Genomic DNA, 14008 nt, shown 5'->3' on the forward strand with positions numbered 1-14008 from the left:
AATGAATGTATAGCCGGCGCCTCTCCTGCACGAATGCCCGTAGATTGTACTTCTTCCTTCCTCCGGTCGTGTGAATGCAGGGGGTCGTCCTTCAATTCAATTCAATTCAATTCAGAATGGAGCTGGAAGGGACCTTCGAGGTCTATTAGTCCAACCCCCTGTTCAAATAGGAGACCTTATACCATTTCAGACAAGTGGCTGTCCAGTCTCTTCTCAAAAGCCTCCAGTGATGGAGCACCCACAACTTCTGGTGGCAAGCTGTTCCACTGGTTAATTTTCCTCACTGTTAGGAAGTTTCTCCTTAATTCCAGGTTGCTTCTCTCCGTGATTAGTTTCAATCCATTGTTTCTCGGCCTGCCCTGTAGTGCTTTGGAAAATAAGGCAGCAGCCCCACAAATACTGGAATGCTGCTATCATGTCATCCCTAGTCCTTCCTTGCTCTAGACTAGTCAAACCCTAATCTTATCTATTTTTATATATATATATATAGGCTCACAACCCTCTCATCTTCAGGCTCTGTTTAAAACCCACAGCTCTCTAATAATTAGAGCAACTCTAATTGACCTCCTTGAAGTGTTCCCATCGGCTGCTCAGTTTTGGGCTTTTTCGGTCCAGTTGGCTCTTGAAAAAAAGGTGGGGAATCACCTTTGGGATAACCATGATTTGGATGACTATGGAGAATCTCCATAGATGTTCAGCTCTTTAGCTTTTTGGGATAACTGTTAAAGGAGGTGTTAACTGCCTGCTGAGTTTAAGAATGGCTCTATTAAGTCAAAGTTTAGATAAAATGATTTAGATGGACGAGCTCTGGTTTTCGCTTGTAAAAAGAGCTTAACTTAGTTTGCTATTAAAATTAATGGGCTCTCATGTGAAGACAACCAGAGGATTGATTTTTCCCAAACTTCAGGTCCAGGCCAAATCCAAGCCATTGTTTGTGACATCACTTGCTCCTCTGAATCTCATTGGCTGGAGGACCATGGCCAACTCTCAACATTTCCAGCAGTGTTGGCTCTTCTGGATGGCAGCACTGCCAAGATCAGGTTCAAAATACCTGGATCCGAAGAAAAGCGACCGCAAAATTGTTTTATTTCGTATTTATTTATATACGGGGCGAGGCTAGAAAAGGGGGGTTCAACACTACACTAGAGAAGTGGTCATACCTGCTTCAGTAGCAATCTCCACAGTTGGGACTGAATCTCACCATCTACAATGGCAAAGGTACACACATCCTTAAGGGGTTGGGGGTCAGCCGGCTAACAATAACGTACACTAAGAAACATCTGTAAGAGTTGGGAGCCAAAAATTGGCTTCAGGATATCCCAGCTTGAAGGCCACGTTGACCCCAAAGATAGAAATTGCTCTGGCTCAATGATTTGAGGAAGTTAACCTAAAAAGATCAACTTCATTGACCAGCAATGAAGGAGGGGAAATGGAGGGTTTGGAAGATTAGTTTTACCTTTAGGGTTATCTGTTGACTGCTTTTTTTTAATATATAGCAAACAGAGGTTGGGTTCATTGGATTGCTAGATGAACAAATTTCCACATCAGACATTTTTTAATGTGACATAGTATTTGTATCAAATATAGATGGGAAAATTTATAATTTAAATTTAAATAAACATATACATGTCTACAGTATATTTTGTAATAGGGAGGAGAACACATCAGATAATTCTGATATACATTTATCAGCATTGTCTGGATTTTCTATGTTTAATGTCAGTGTGGATGATATATTCGCTATTCGTTATCCTTTTATTTGTGCACAAGGTTTTTTTTAATTTTTATTATTAGTCTCTGATGGTTGTTAGTTTGTTTTTCCTTTTTCTTTATTTTTGTCAGAATATTGCCAGCATGTGATATAACAGACTAGAAGGGGTTAAGTCTTCACAGACATCACATGTGACTCTTATTGGACTCTTACCCAGAAACCACTTGGACATCTTCCCTGTTTTTTTCTCATCTCTCTCTCAACAAGACAACAAGTGAACGTATCTCTCCTCTCAATATCTGAGTCATACGGTTAGGGTAAAGGTGCAACAGGACACCCTGTATACATTATTGTATACATATATATATATATTGTACATAATAAAACAACTTTTTGAACCTGGAGCTGTATTGACCAAATAACTTCCTCCTAGAACCAAATGAGCACGACCATCAATATATATCTGACAAATGGTAGCAGACGATGAAAAATTATTGTTCAGGTCTATGAAAATTTTTTTGGTAAATTTTAAAATCATAGAAACGATTTTTCCTAACGTGGAATCCTTGACCCTGAACGTTTTACAAGAGATGGATGCATTAACCGTATCCTTAACAAAACAGCCCCAATCATTATCCAAAAGACTAAAAAAACTTTCTATTGAAGCTAGGCAGCAAGTACAAACCTCTTTACGAAAGGACCCAATTTTTTTTTCTCCTCTTCACCCGAACACCGAAAGAACAGACCCACGCTTACAACAACCTTGCTTCGATCTCAATTCTACTCCACCTCATGACTATCATCAAGGACTTCAACCTTCTGAATCCCTTGTCTGTTCCAACCCTATAACTTCAGACCATTTTCTCAAGCTTCTCCAAAACAGCATTTATATCAAGCTTTACATGCGACAGGCCTGCTAAATGCAGGCTGGACTCCTCAAAGGACTCTTGAACTGTTGAACACCCCTTTCAACCTCACCAGACCTGGTAAGCGACAATTTTTTGCTTCAACCCATAGATTGAATCCAGACTGACCTTTTAAACACCCATTTTATTAAAAATCCTCCCTCCCCACCTATTGGCTTTATTGCTTCCAATATGGCTTCCACCTTCCCCGAAAGCATGGCTTCAAAAATGGCCTACAAAATGGCCGCCCCCCCACACTCCACCATGCGCTCCACAAAATGGCCGACAATTTATATGACCACACTTTAAACAAAATGACGTCTACCACTTCAGACCACAAGGTCTCAACCAACCCCCTTACCCCCATACATCCCACTACCCACCCCACAACTGGAGATATTCAGACTGATTCCCTACCTTCTTCATCCAGAGCACCGAGTTCGAATCCTCCCAATTTTTTTTTTAAATTTTCAGAACTTTTCTATTGACCTCCCCATCTATACCGCTGCAGCTGCAGCAGCTGCCTATATTTCTACTGATACCAATATTGTCTCCAATGTAAAAAGATCCTTTTCAGTCTTTGCAGCCGCCGCCTCACTCCCCCCCCTTATCGCCGAAGATGCCGCCGCTGCCGCCTCCAACACTACAGATGCCCCGTCCAAACAACAAATTCACACGATTTTTGCAGCTTTTGCATCAAAAGCCAACCTACCTTCTACAGCAGCCGATGCCGTCGCAGCAGCTCTTCCGAATCAAACTACAACCACCACCTCCATTATTCCTCCTATCGTTGAATCATCTGCAACATCTTCTCTCACACCAAACGACTCCAATCAACAATCTGACGTTCAATTACCTATCTCTGCTGACAGTAACTCATTTCAGCCTTCTATTACTGTAAACTGTAATGATTTAAATATTGAAACTAATCATTCTTTGTCTTTATCTACTAATATAAATTTATCTTTAGAAATTGAAACTGTTTTGCAACATTTTAAACAACATGGCCCATTACCTTTATCACCAAACTTCAACAAATTACAAACCTATTATTAGTCTCTGGTGGTTGTTAGTTTGTTTTTCCTTTTTCTTTATTTTGTATTTTAATTTGGGGGAAAAAATCTTTAAAACTCTTGTACATTAATTAGAAACAAAACTAGAAGCTCTGGTATCCTGTCAAAGTTTTTTTCCCAAAGAACTTACCTTGAACTATTTCTTTTTATTTTTTATTTATTAGATTTTTAATCCCACCTTTATTAGGAAATGAAATATCTAATGCAGGGGTGTCAAACACAAGCCCCCTGGGCTGGATCCAGCCCATGATGTGGTTTGATCCAGCCCACAGGGCCGTCCTAGAAAATGTAAAGGGGCAGCCCACGTCGCTTCAGCCCAGTTTACCTGCGTTGCTTTGGCCCAATCTATTCACTGCAAAGAGGAAACATTGGGCCTGTATGGCTTCGGCCTGGTCTACCCTAACATGCCAGCAGTTTGGGGAGTGGCATCAAGCTGGCCATGCCCACTCAGTTGGCCACACCCACCCAGCCACCCATGCCTGCACGCCCCCCCACCCCAAGGTCAACCATACCCCTAATGCGTCCCTCAATGAAACTGAGTTTGACACCCTGATCTAATTCTTCTTCCTCCTCCAATTTTCCCCACCACAACAACTCTATGAGGTGGATAGGGCTGAAAGAAAGAGAGAAAGGGTATGCATCAAAGCAGTTTAGCAAATTCACCCCCACCCCCACCCCCAGGACTGAGGAGAGGGTGTGATTGTGTCTCTCCATTTCTCAAACAGCCCAGCATCCTGAAAACAACTCGGAAGCAGACAGAACCCCTGGAAGACCTCTCAGCAACCCAAAAAAGTCTCCGTCTCCAGATAGAAGAACTGAGGGGGACTTTAGCCTGCTTGGACTCTGAGAACAAGATGTTCCTCAAAGACATGGAATGCATCAAAGAGCAGCAGAAATCTCTCCGGAACACAATGGATTACCTTAAGTCCACCATAGAACACTTGCAGATAACTGTGGAGGACATCAGAGAAAGGTTGGAGCAGGCCAACACAGTGATCCAAGATTTAGCGCTGCAGAACAAGTCTTTGGTGAAAGCCAACGAAGACCTCAACCAGGAAATGCACGCCGTCAGCAGCCAGGTGGCCGTCTTCAGAGACGACAAGCCTGCCTAAGAGGATAACCTCAAGGAGATGCAGAACCTTCCGTCGGAGGTTCAAAAGTACCTGCGTAACCTGGAGGATAAACTGGCTAAGATGGAGCACAGCTACCACGTGGAGAGGATCCATTCTAGCCAACTGAAGGAGAAAGTTACAAATCTTCAGACAGTCAGAGAAAACAGGAGGAAGCGCATCAAAGACCTGCAGAACCAACAGGACCTCTGCGTGCAGCAGGCCTCCTTGGTGAGGCTGGACCAGGAAAACCAGTTGCCAACGGGCACCCTGATGCACGAACAAGTGGAGGCCAGGCTGATGGGGGACACGTCAAAGGAAAGGAAGGTTCTGCATTGGTTATGGACAGCAGCCAAAATTCTGATGATGTTCTTGTTTGGCTGCTCTCTATTCCTTGGCCTTGTCTTGGCGTACACACACTTTTTAAATCCGCTGTTCATCTCTGACACACTTTTGGTGCTCCTGAGTGACCAGAGCATTGACAGACTTGTCCACCATTTCTCCCCTTATCTCGACTGGAGAAATGATGCCCTTTTACCGTTTTGACAAGCAAAAGGAATCCTGCATTGTATATTTGAAGAACCCTCATATATGTATATATATGTGTGTGTGTGCATGTGTATGTATCTATTTATAGTTGTATATATGACTCTGCTTTTTTCTATTGTTTCATTTCCTTCTATTAGCTTTTGCTTAGTTAAAGGAAGTCAAAAAAAAATAATAATAATGAATCCTGCATGTTTTCCTTGTGCAACTTTCCTAGCAGGGCAGAAAATATGCTCAAGAGCAAGTCCTGGCGAGCAAACCTGGTTCTCATAGGATCCGGTTAGAACAAAAGCTCTTCTCCCTTTTCGTCCAGTTGAATGAAGGCACGACATGCTGCTGGCCCTTGCTCGTTCTCTTCTAGTGTGCTCTGTTGCATGCTGAAGACTTTGGTTGATTGTGAAGGATGTGCCTTATTTGTTTTGTCCCCTGTTTTTTTAATGTGCCGGCAATTCCATATCTGTCAGACCTGCCCCAGTTTAAACTCTTAAATGGAAATAATCCTTGGCTCCATTTGTTGAGAAGGGTCTATAGTTTTATTAGAAGTCAAACCAGTAGTGAAATCCGGCCGGATCTATCTGGCTCACGCAAACCGGTAGCGCCAGTGGTGGGAGGCTCTTCCCATCCGCCAGGATGTCATTGTGTCCCGTTTTTGACCCTCTGCGCATGCGCAGAAGGCTATTTGCATGCGCAGAAGAGATGTATGCACGTGCTCCTGTACGCTCCTAATGCAATGAAGCGGGCTCTGATAGATGACCACTGGATAACTTTCTATTTACTCTATTCTAAAAAGCAATGCATCCTGTTGGAAAAAGTACAAACTCAGCCAAAATCCTTTTGGTTCCTCTAGGAGGCCTCTAAGTTGTTAGAAGAAAGGAACATTCTAATGACATACAGCTTAAAGGTTGGTTAGGTCAAGGGGATCCACATGAGTTAAAAGTTGTCTATCGTCAGAAGATGATTTGAATCTATGCTTCAGTAATCTACAAAAAGAATTATAACTGTTTTGCAAAGAAACTCTGTAATTAGGAAATGTCAATTAAAAATGATAAATGTATATGACCATATGAATTGCTGAGTTAACAGAATCCTTTGTCTAGAAGGGTATAAAACCATTGTACCTAATTTCTGTCTTTGTTCAACGCTTCATGTACAGAGCTTTGAACCTATTGCGCAATATATAAATTTGTCTCTGATTAACCCAAAAGTTGTGTTTGTCTTATTAAATCCACAACACTCCCATTCCTGAACCAGTAGCGAAGGTAAGTGGATTTCGCTGCTGAGTCAAACGTATCACAGTAATGCAAAGCCAGATCTGAGAATCGCACGTCAAAATCCCTAAGTTCAACTTTTCCCCACCTTAGCTACATCCCACTACTTATCCCCAGGCAACGAATGAGGTTCAGGCAAGATGTTTTCCTAACAGAGAGTCCAGGCACAGTTTGGTATGCAGCTGGTATGCCTCTTGACCTTGAAGCAGCATCTGGAGGAGATACAGCACTTACTTTCGTTTCCCCCCAAGCTTTCTCTGTTACATTTCTCCATTCCCCAGAGTTCGTGGCAGTCTGTCACTGAATCGTAGCGAAGCACACACAATCATAAAGTGGCAGCTGACAACATCATTTATAGTTGAAATGGAATTTTGCGAGATACCAGCTTTAATGGGGACTAGATATTTGGAGAAGTTTAGAAGGTCTGGTTCAATCTCTGTACTGATCTGACCTGAAAATACTTGCCAATATCCACCCTGGCAATCAGAAATATCTGCAGGGCATGGTTAAAAAAAAATCAAGATGGCAGTGTAATCGAAGCTCCATCTATTTCAAGGTTCAATTCACTTTTGACGCTCTCATCCACAATAATCTGAGTCACCTTTCCGTTTTGGACATTTGACTGTACAAATGGCTGTAGGGTTTTTTGGGTTTTTTTTTTTTTTACATAATCTGGATAATGTGTTTTAAGGGTAGATATTCATAAGACTTCCAGCCCTGCGTACAGGATGTCAGGTTTTTAAATAATTTATAGAGTTTTCCGTCCTTTAATCAGCTGTTATCTAATAACTCACATGGTTAAGTAGCATAGCTTTATTCCTTTTCTGACCTGATGGAATTTTTGAGCCTTACCGTCAAATTTTATGGTTTCTTTTGGAGATATTTATTAATTAATTAGCTTGTCCATTTAAACAGCCAAATTTGCAAGCAATGCAATAGTTGTTATACTTGTCGTTATACAACTGATGCATAGACAGGATTTGATTGAATGAATAGGATTATCGTTATCATCATGGTTATACTCAGCTATTGCCTTTTTGTCTTGCTTGTTTAGCATTATAATTGTTCCAAGGCAAAAATTAAGTATTACTAAGCTTAAATGTTTAGAAGAGTAAATCAATACATATTACCGAATAGAATAAATCACTTTTCACTACCTGACTCGGTTGTTACATCCTCTAACCCTCACAGCTTGGACCTCACCCCATTCCTAAGAAGTCCATAAACGGGGCGTGCATAAGCGCACCAGTGTGCCTATCGTCCCTGTCCTACTGTCCCCATTTATTTGTACTCATTTCCTGTGTTCATGTCCATGTTTATACTTATATCTGTTATCTTGTACATGTTTGACAAACTAAATAAATAAAAATAAAATAAATTCAGTAGTAGGTAAAGACTGAGCACTACTGCGATTTGGGGAAGAATGAAGACCTGAGAAAATGCGCGAGCCAAAGACCACAGGATTTCCTTATAAATCAATTCTACAGTACAGTAGAACCTCTGGTCACAAACGCTTCTGACCACGACCAAATCGGGTTCTGACTCCAAAATTCACTTTTTTTTTTTGCGGCTGATTTCCCCATCCGCACCATTTTTTTTGTTTGTAAGCACCAAATTTCCAAAATTAGGTTTGGGTCATGACCAAATCGGGTTGCGATCAAAGTTATGGAACGAATTATGGTCATGACCAGAGGTCCTACTGTATATATACCACTAGGAGGCACCACAAGACTGATTTTGTCCTTGTTGGGACTCAGGAGAACATCAGGAGGATGAAAATGGTCATGGGATGATGAAAGATAACATACAGGATATATTTTGCATAAAATGTATATAATTTCCCCGGAGGGGGTGGTAGAAGTCATTTAAAAACCTGTATATGCATATTGACATAATGTAATATCTGCATCTCTGTCTGGTTGAGAGCTTAAGGGAAGAAAGATTGTATATAGCCTTCTGATAAGAACAATATCACTTACATACTGCTTCATATTGTTTTACAGCCCTCTCTAAGCGGTTTATAGAGTCAGCATATTGTCCCCAACAATCTGGGTCCTCATTTCACTGACCTCGGAAGGATGGAAGGCTGAGTCAACCTTGAGCTGGTCAGGATTGAACTCCTGGCAATGGGCAGAGTTTGCCTGCAATACTGCATTCTAACCACTGCTCCACCATGGGTGTTATAAAAAGTCTAGCTATTCCTTCGTGCAACTAGTGAATACAGGTAGTCCTTTATTTACGACCCCAATTGAGCCCAAGACTTCCATTGCTAAGCAAGACAGTTGTTAAGTGAGTTTTGCCCCATTTTACAACCTTTTTGTCACAGTAGTTAAATGAATCACCATCACTGCCCTATACCATTTCAGACAAATAGTTGTCCAATCTCTTCTTAAAAACTCCCAGTGTTGGAGCATTCACAACTTCTGGAGGCAAGTTGTTCCACTGATTAATTGTTCTAACTGCCAGGAAATCTCTTCTTTTTAGTTCTAGGTTGCTTCTCTCCTTGATTAGTTTCCACCCATTGCTTCTTTTCCTGCCCTCAGGTGCTTTGGAGAATAGCTTGATTCCCTCTTCTTTGTGGCAGCCCCTGAGATAACACTACTATCATGTCATTTGACTGAGATGGCATAAGATCCCTGCCTTGAGCAGAGGGTTGGACTAGAAGACCTCCAAGGTCCCTTCCTGTTCTATGAGTCTATGATGTCTAAGACTGGATTCACATCCCCAGTGAGACTTGGTTTAGGGCCCAAGTCTGGAGCACAGGGTGTGGGACAGAATCAGTCGTCTGGCTTTGTTAATGATTCTTAAACCACTTGCAAGAATTATATCATTACAGCCCATATGAAGGGCCTTATAATGATTTAATGATAGGGGAAGCTTCATTTCAGAGAAAGGCACCAGGCAATTATAAATTATGTCATCCTTGCGGAATCTTTGCACAGTATAAAAAAGGAATGGTTTGTGCACTTTTGAAAAGGTAGCGTTGCGTTTTCAAAACTGACATCACAAGCAGGGGTGAGCTGCTGAGGGTTCGGGAGAACCTCTAGCTAAGATTCTGTGCAGTTCAGAGAACCCCCAAATCAGTGGTGGGTTTCAAAAAATTTTATTACTGGTTCTGTGGGTGTGGCATGGCTTGGTGGGCATGGCAGGGGAAGGATACTGTAAAATCTCCATTCCCTCCCCACTCCAGGGGAAGGTTACTGCAAAATCCCCATTGCCTCCCAATCAGCTGGGACTCGGGAGGCAGAGAATAGATGGGGGCAGAATCAGTCAGAGGTGGTATTTACCGGTTCTCCGAACTACTCAGAATTTCCGCTACCGGTTCTTCAGAACCTGCTGAAATCCACCTCTGCCCCAAATCCCACTCCTGGCTGGCCCCGCCCACCCCTCCCCTCCCAGGAGTCCCCGTGCAGACTGTTTTGGATGCAGGTAAGTGCAGGGCGTGTGCAGAGCCTTGGGGAGGGTGAAAAACGGGACTACCAGAAATTCAGGAAGGCCAGAAACTGGCCCATTTCCAGGCTCCAGAGGGCCTCCGGAGCCTGGGGAGGTCATTTTTACCCTCCCGGAGGCTTGAAGAAAGCCTCCAGAGCCCGGGGAGGGCAAAAACGCCCCCCACCGTAGTGCAGGAGGCTGACTAGGCCATGCCCACCATGGCCACACCCACCCAGCAACCGGCCAGAGAACCCCTTGCTGAAATTTTTGAAGCCCATCCCTGATCACAACCCACCCAAAATTGCTTCTTTATGAATCATGACTTTATAACTTGCACACGGGTTCAAATAAGCTAAATTTGGTGTAGATTATTATCCTTTCATCTCCCACCCATGACTTCATAGAAGAGCTTCTGGGTAGCATGCAAATTTTACCATCAATTTTTTTTTAAATGCTCTAATAAAACAGAGAAAGAGTCTGTTCAGTGGTTCTCTCGTCAGAGAAGATCTGTAAGACAAGTGGAAATTTGTGTGAGTCATACTTATAATAATTATGATACCTTTCCAGTTTGAGGATTTGGTCTCTTATTAGCTCATTAGTAATAAATTAGAGGCTTTTGTGGGCTATGAATTCACTTTAGCCAGAATTAATAGAAGTAAGATTTTATAAACACTTGTCAGCAAGAGCTGGAGGGGTCGACCACAAATACTCCATAAATTGACCACAAATATTTCCATATAAATTATAGGTTAAGTAACAGGTTGTGACTTTGATACTTGGCTAAAATACATTGCAAGGAAACCTATTATTGCAATCAAGGATGGTGGTACATGATATTTAGTTGAAGCAGTGGTTAAAGGAATCCAGACAACGATGGAGAGAAAAGTAAAGTTTATCATTATCATAGTACAGGTAATCGTCGATTTACAACCACAATTGAGCCTAAAATTTCTGTTGCTAAGCGAGACATTACGTGAGCCTTTTCCCATTTTATGATCTTCCTTGCCACAGTTGTTAAGTGAATCATTGCAGTTGTTAAGTTAGTAAAACAGTTGTTAAGTGAATCTGGCTTCCCCCTTGACTTGACTTGGCTTTGTCAGAAGGTTGCAAAAGGTGATTGCGTGACCGTGGTAAAGTAGGACATAAAGTGAAATTAAATATAAGAGTGAAGTAATATGGGGTCAGCCTAAATGATCTCTGAAGGGCCCCTTTAACTAGTAATCATAAGAGACAAATGCTGGGTTCAAAAAGTCAAACCGCAGGTTAGCTCACAATTCTACGGTTGCAAAGTTCAAGAAGTCAAACCACAGGCAATAGGGGAGGGGGGCTAGCTAAAGAGGCAGTTCTTAGATACTTCCCGTTTTTGTTACTATAAAGATACGTGTCTTAAACCAGGTCTTTCTTCAGATGTTAGAATTTATATTAAGCTATCTGAACCTTTTGGCCAAAATAAAGCTTTTTTTCTGATTTCGAAATTCATCTCTTTTATTTTTCTGCAACAGTGGGAGGGCGCAACCTCATAAGTATTGTGATGTGCCAGTAAGCTTAAAGCTTCATTTGTGGTCAAGACAAGTGAAAATTTGCTCCTTTCTGATCTAGTCAATATTTGTGTACAGGAGTTAGGAACTCTGCCAGGGAAAAACATAAAATTATGCCCTTGTAAATAAATTCTAAGTAAACCTAGAACTAATTTCCTGACAGTGAGAGCAATAAATCAGTGGAACCGTTTGCCTCCAGAAGTTGTGGGTGGCTCCATCACTGGAGGCTTTAAAGAAGAGACTGGACAGCCATTTGTCTGAAATGGTATAGGGTTTCCTGCTTGAGCAGGGGGTTCGACTAGAACAGGGGTCCCCAACAGTGGTAGGTTTCAAATTTTTTTGCTACCAGTTCTGTGGGCGTGATTTGGTGGGCGCCGCGTGGCTTGGTGGGCGTGGCTTGGTGGGCATGGCAGGGAAAGGATACTGCAAAATCCCCATTTCCTCCCGATCAGCTGGGACTTAGGAGGCAGAGAATAGATGGGGGTGGGGCCAGTCAGAATTTTTACTACGGGTTCTCCGAACTACTCCAAATTTCCACTGCCGGTTCTCCAGAATTGGTCAGAACCTGCTGAAACCCATCTCTGGTCCCCAACCTTTCGGACCTCAGGGACCACTAAATTCATAATTTTAAATCCCACAGACCACTAATATGATCTGCCTAATGACCGGCTGGGTGGACGTGGCTAGGTGGGCATGTGACTGGGTAGGCATGGCCAACTCGATGGCCAACTCGATGTCACTCACATTGAGGGGCGCCTCGCCGGCCCCTACTCACCAGGGGTGGGTTCCAAAAATTTTTACTACCAGTTCTGTGGGCTTGGCTTATTTTGTGGGCATGGCTTGGTGGGGGGGTAATGTGATTGGGTGGGCGTGGCCACCTTTTTTAAAAAAAAAACTTTTAAAAGTATTTTTCTACAACCTTAAGAGGTTGTAGAAACCTCTGACGAATCTCTGAAACCTCTGACCATCAGGCAACTCAGCTGGGATCACCAGAGGCTTTTAAAGGCATTTTTTTTCTACAACCTCTTTGGCTGAAGAGGTTGCAGAAAAAAATGCTTTTAAAAGCCTCTGACGATCCCAGCTGAGCCACATGATCATCAGAGACTTTTTTTTTTACTTTTAAAAACATTTTTTTGGCAGAAGAGGTTGTAGAAAAAATGCTTTTAAAAGTAAAAAAAAAAAGAGCCTCTGATGAGGTGGGCGGGGTAAGCAAGCGGGGACCGGCCCGGGGGTGTGGCCAGCCAATGTTATTACCGGTTCTCCGAACTACTACAAATTTTAACTACCGGTTCTTGTGAACCGGTCTGAGCCGGGAGCCACCCACCACTGCTACTCACCCCTCCCCTGCCAGCCACTCCTCGCCTCCCCGCCTGGGCTCCTTAGGGCCCCAACAGGAAGCAATTGTTGGAGCTAAGCAGCCACCAATGAGAAAGAGTTGGCAAAACAGCTGTCTCAGTTCAAATTAGATCTGACCAAGAAGGAGGCTCAGCAGAAGCACCTCACTGAGGACTACAAGCATAGGCTTTCCAAGCAGAGGAAAGACCTGCAGGAGTGCAAGGCCAGGTACCGGCGCCTGGAGGCTCAGCATGCCGAGATGGTCAGCCAGTTCCAGGTCATGATGCAATCCCACTGGAACAAGGCCCTCCGGCTTCTTGCCACCAGTGGCACTTCCCTCCAGCCTTTGCCCAAAGGCCCGTGCCAGGAAGCTAAAGCAGACCCCATGTCGGAATTTCCACCCCCTTCCGACCCACACAAAAAGAGCCCAAAAGGGGAGACTCTCTGCAGCAACACAAATGTTCATTGCATATATCCGGCTCAGGGGACATAGTTTGAGGACCACAGCCCTGATGCAGCCCTCAATTAAATTGAGTTTGACGCCCCTGCTTTAGACAGTTAAGAGAGTCACTTAAGTGGAAGGATCTAGGATTGTTCATAGAATAAAATCCCAATCTTCATTTATTGTTATTCATTCATTCATTCATTCATTCATTCATTCATTCATTCATTCATCCATCCATCCATCCATCCATCCATCCATCCATTCAAATATATATAGCTGCTTACTATAATCTTACTATATTATAATATTACTATAAGTAATGATTTTGGGTGACTTACCATTAATATGGTAGCATCTGGAAAAAACATACAGACCTTTAGGTGCATTAAGAAAATATTTTGGATCTTCTGCTGTATGCATGATGCAAAATTGGATCATCCTACAGGGCAATTAAACATTAAAACCTATCAAAATGCAAGTACCAATTAAAGTGGGCTAGGTAAAATTAAGGCTGGAGTTATTGGGCTTATTTAGCAGATGGTTACTGCTGATATTGCATTCATCCTACCCACAAGGATTATAGTATAAATACAATATGGTATTGACATTAAGTTTTACTCTCTGCAATATATGACAGCCACCATAT

At 42.6% G+C, this 14008-nt stretch overlaps 1 pseudogene across 1 annotated transcript; it reads left to right on the forward strand.

Annotated features, from left to right (window-relative positions):
* The first annotated feature begins 977 nt into the window (after positions 1-977).
* Positions 978-6548, forward strand: LOC117660328 (uncharacterized; annotated as a pseudogene). Its single transcript, XR_015734375.1, has 4 exons — positions 978-1218; positions 1843-2697; positions 3091-3487; positions 4415-6548. The product of XR_015734375.1 is annotated as an uncharacterized LOC117660328 (transcript).
* The last annotated feature ends 7460 nt before the right edge of the window (positions 6549-14008 follow it).

The sequence above is a fragment of the Pantherophis guttatus genome, chromosome 5 (genome assembly GCF_059756535.1).
Source record: "Pantherophis guttatus breed Tessera chromosome 5, ASM5975653v1, whole genome shotgun sequence".
Classification (NCBI taxonomy): Eukaryota; Metazoa; Chordata; class Lepidosauria; order Squamata; family Colubridae; genus Pantherophis; species Pantherophis guttatus.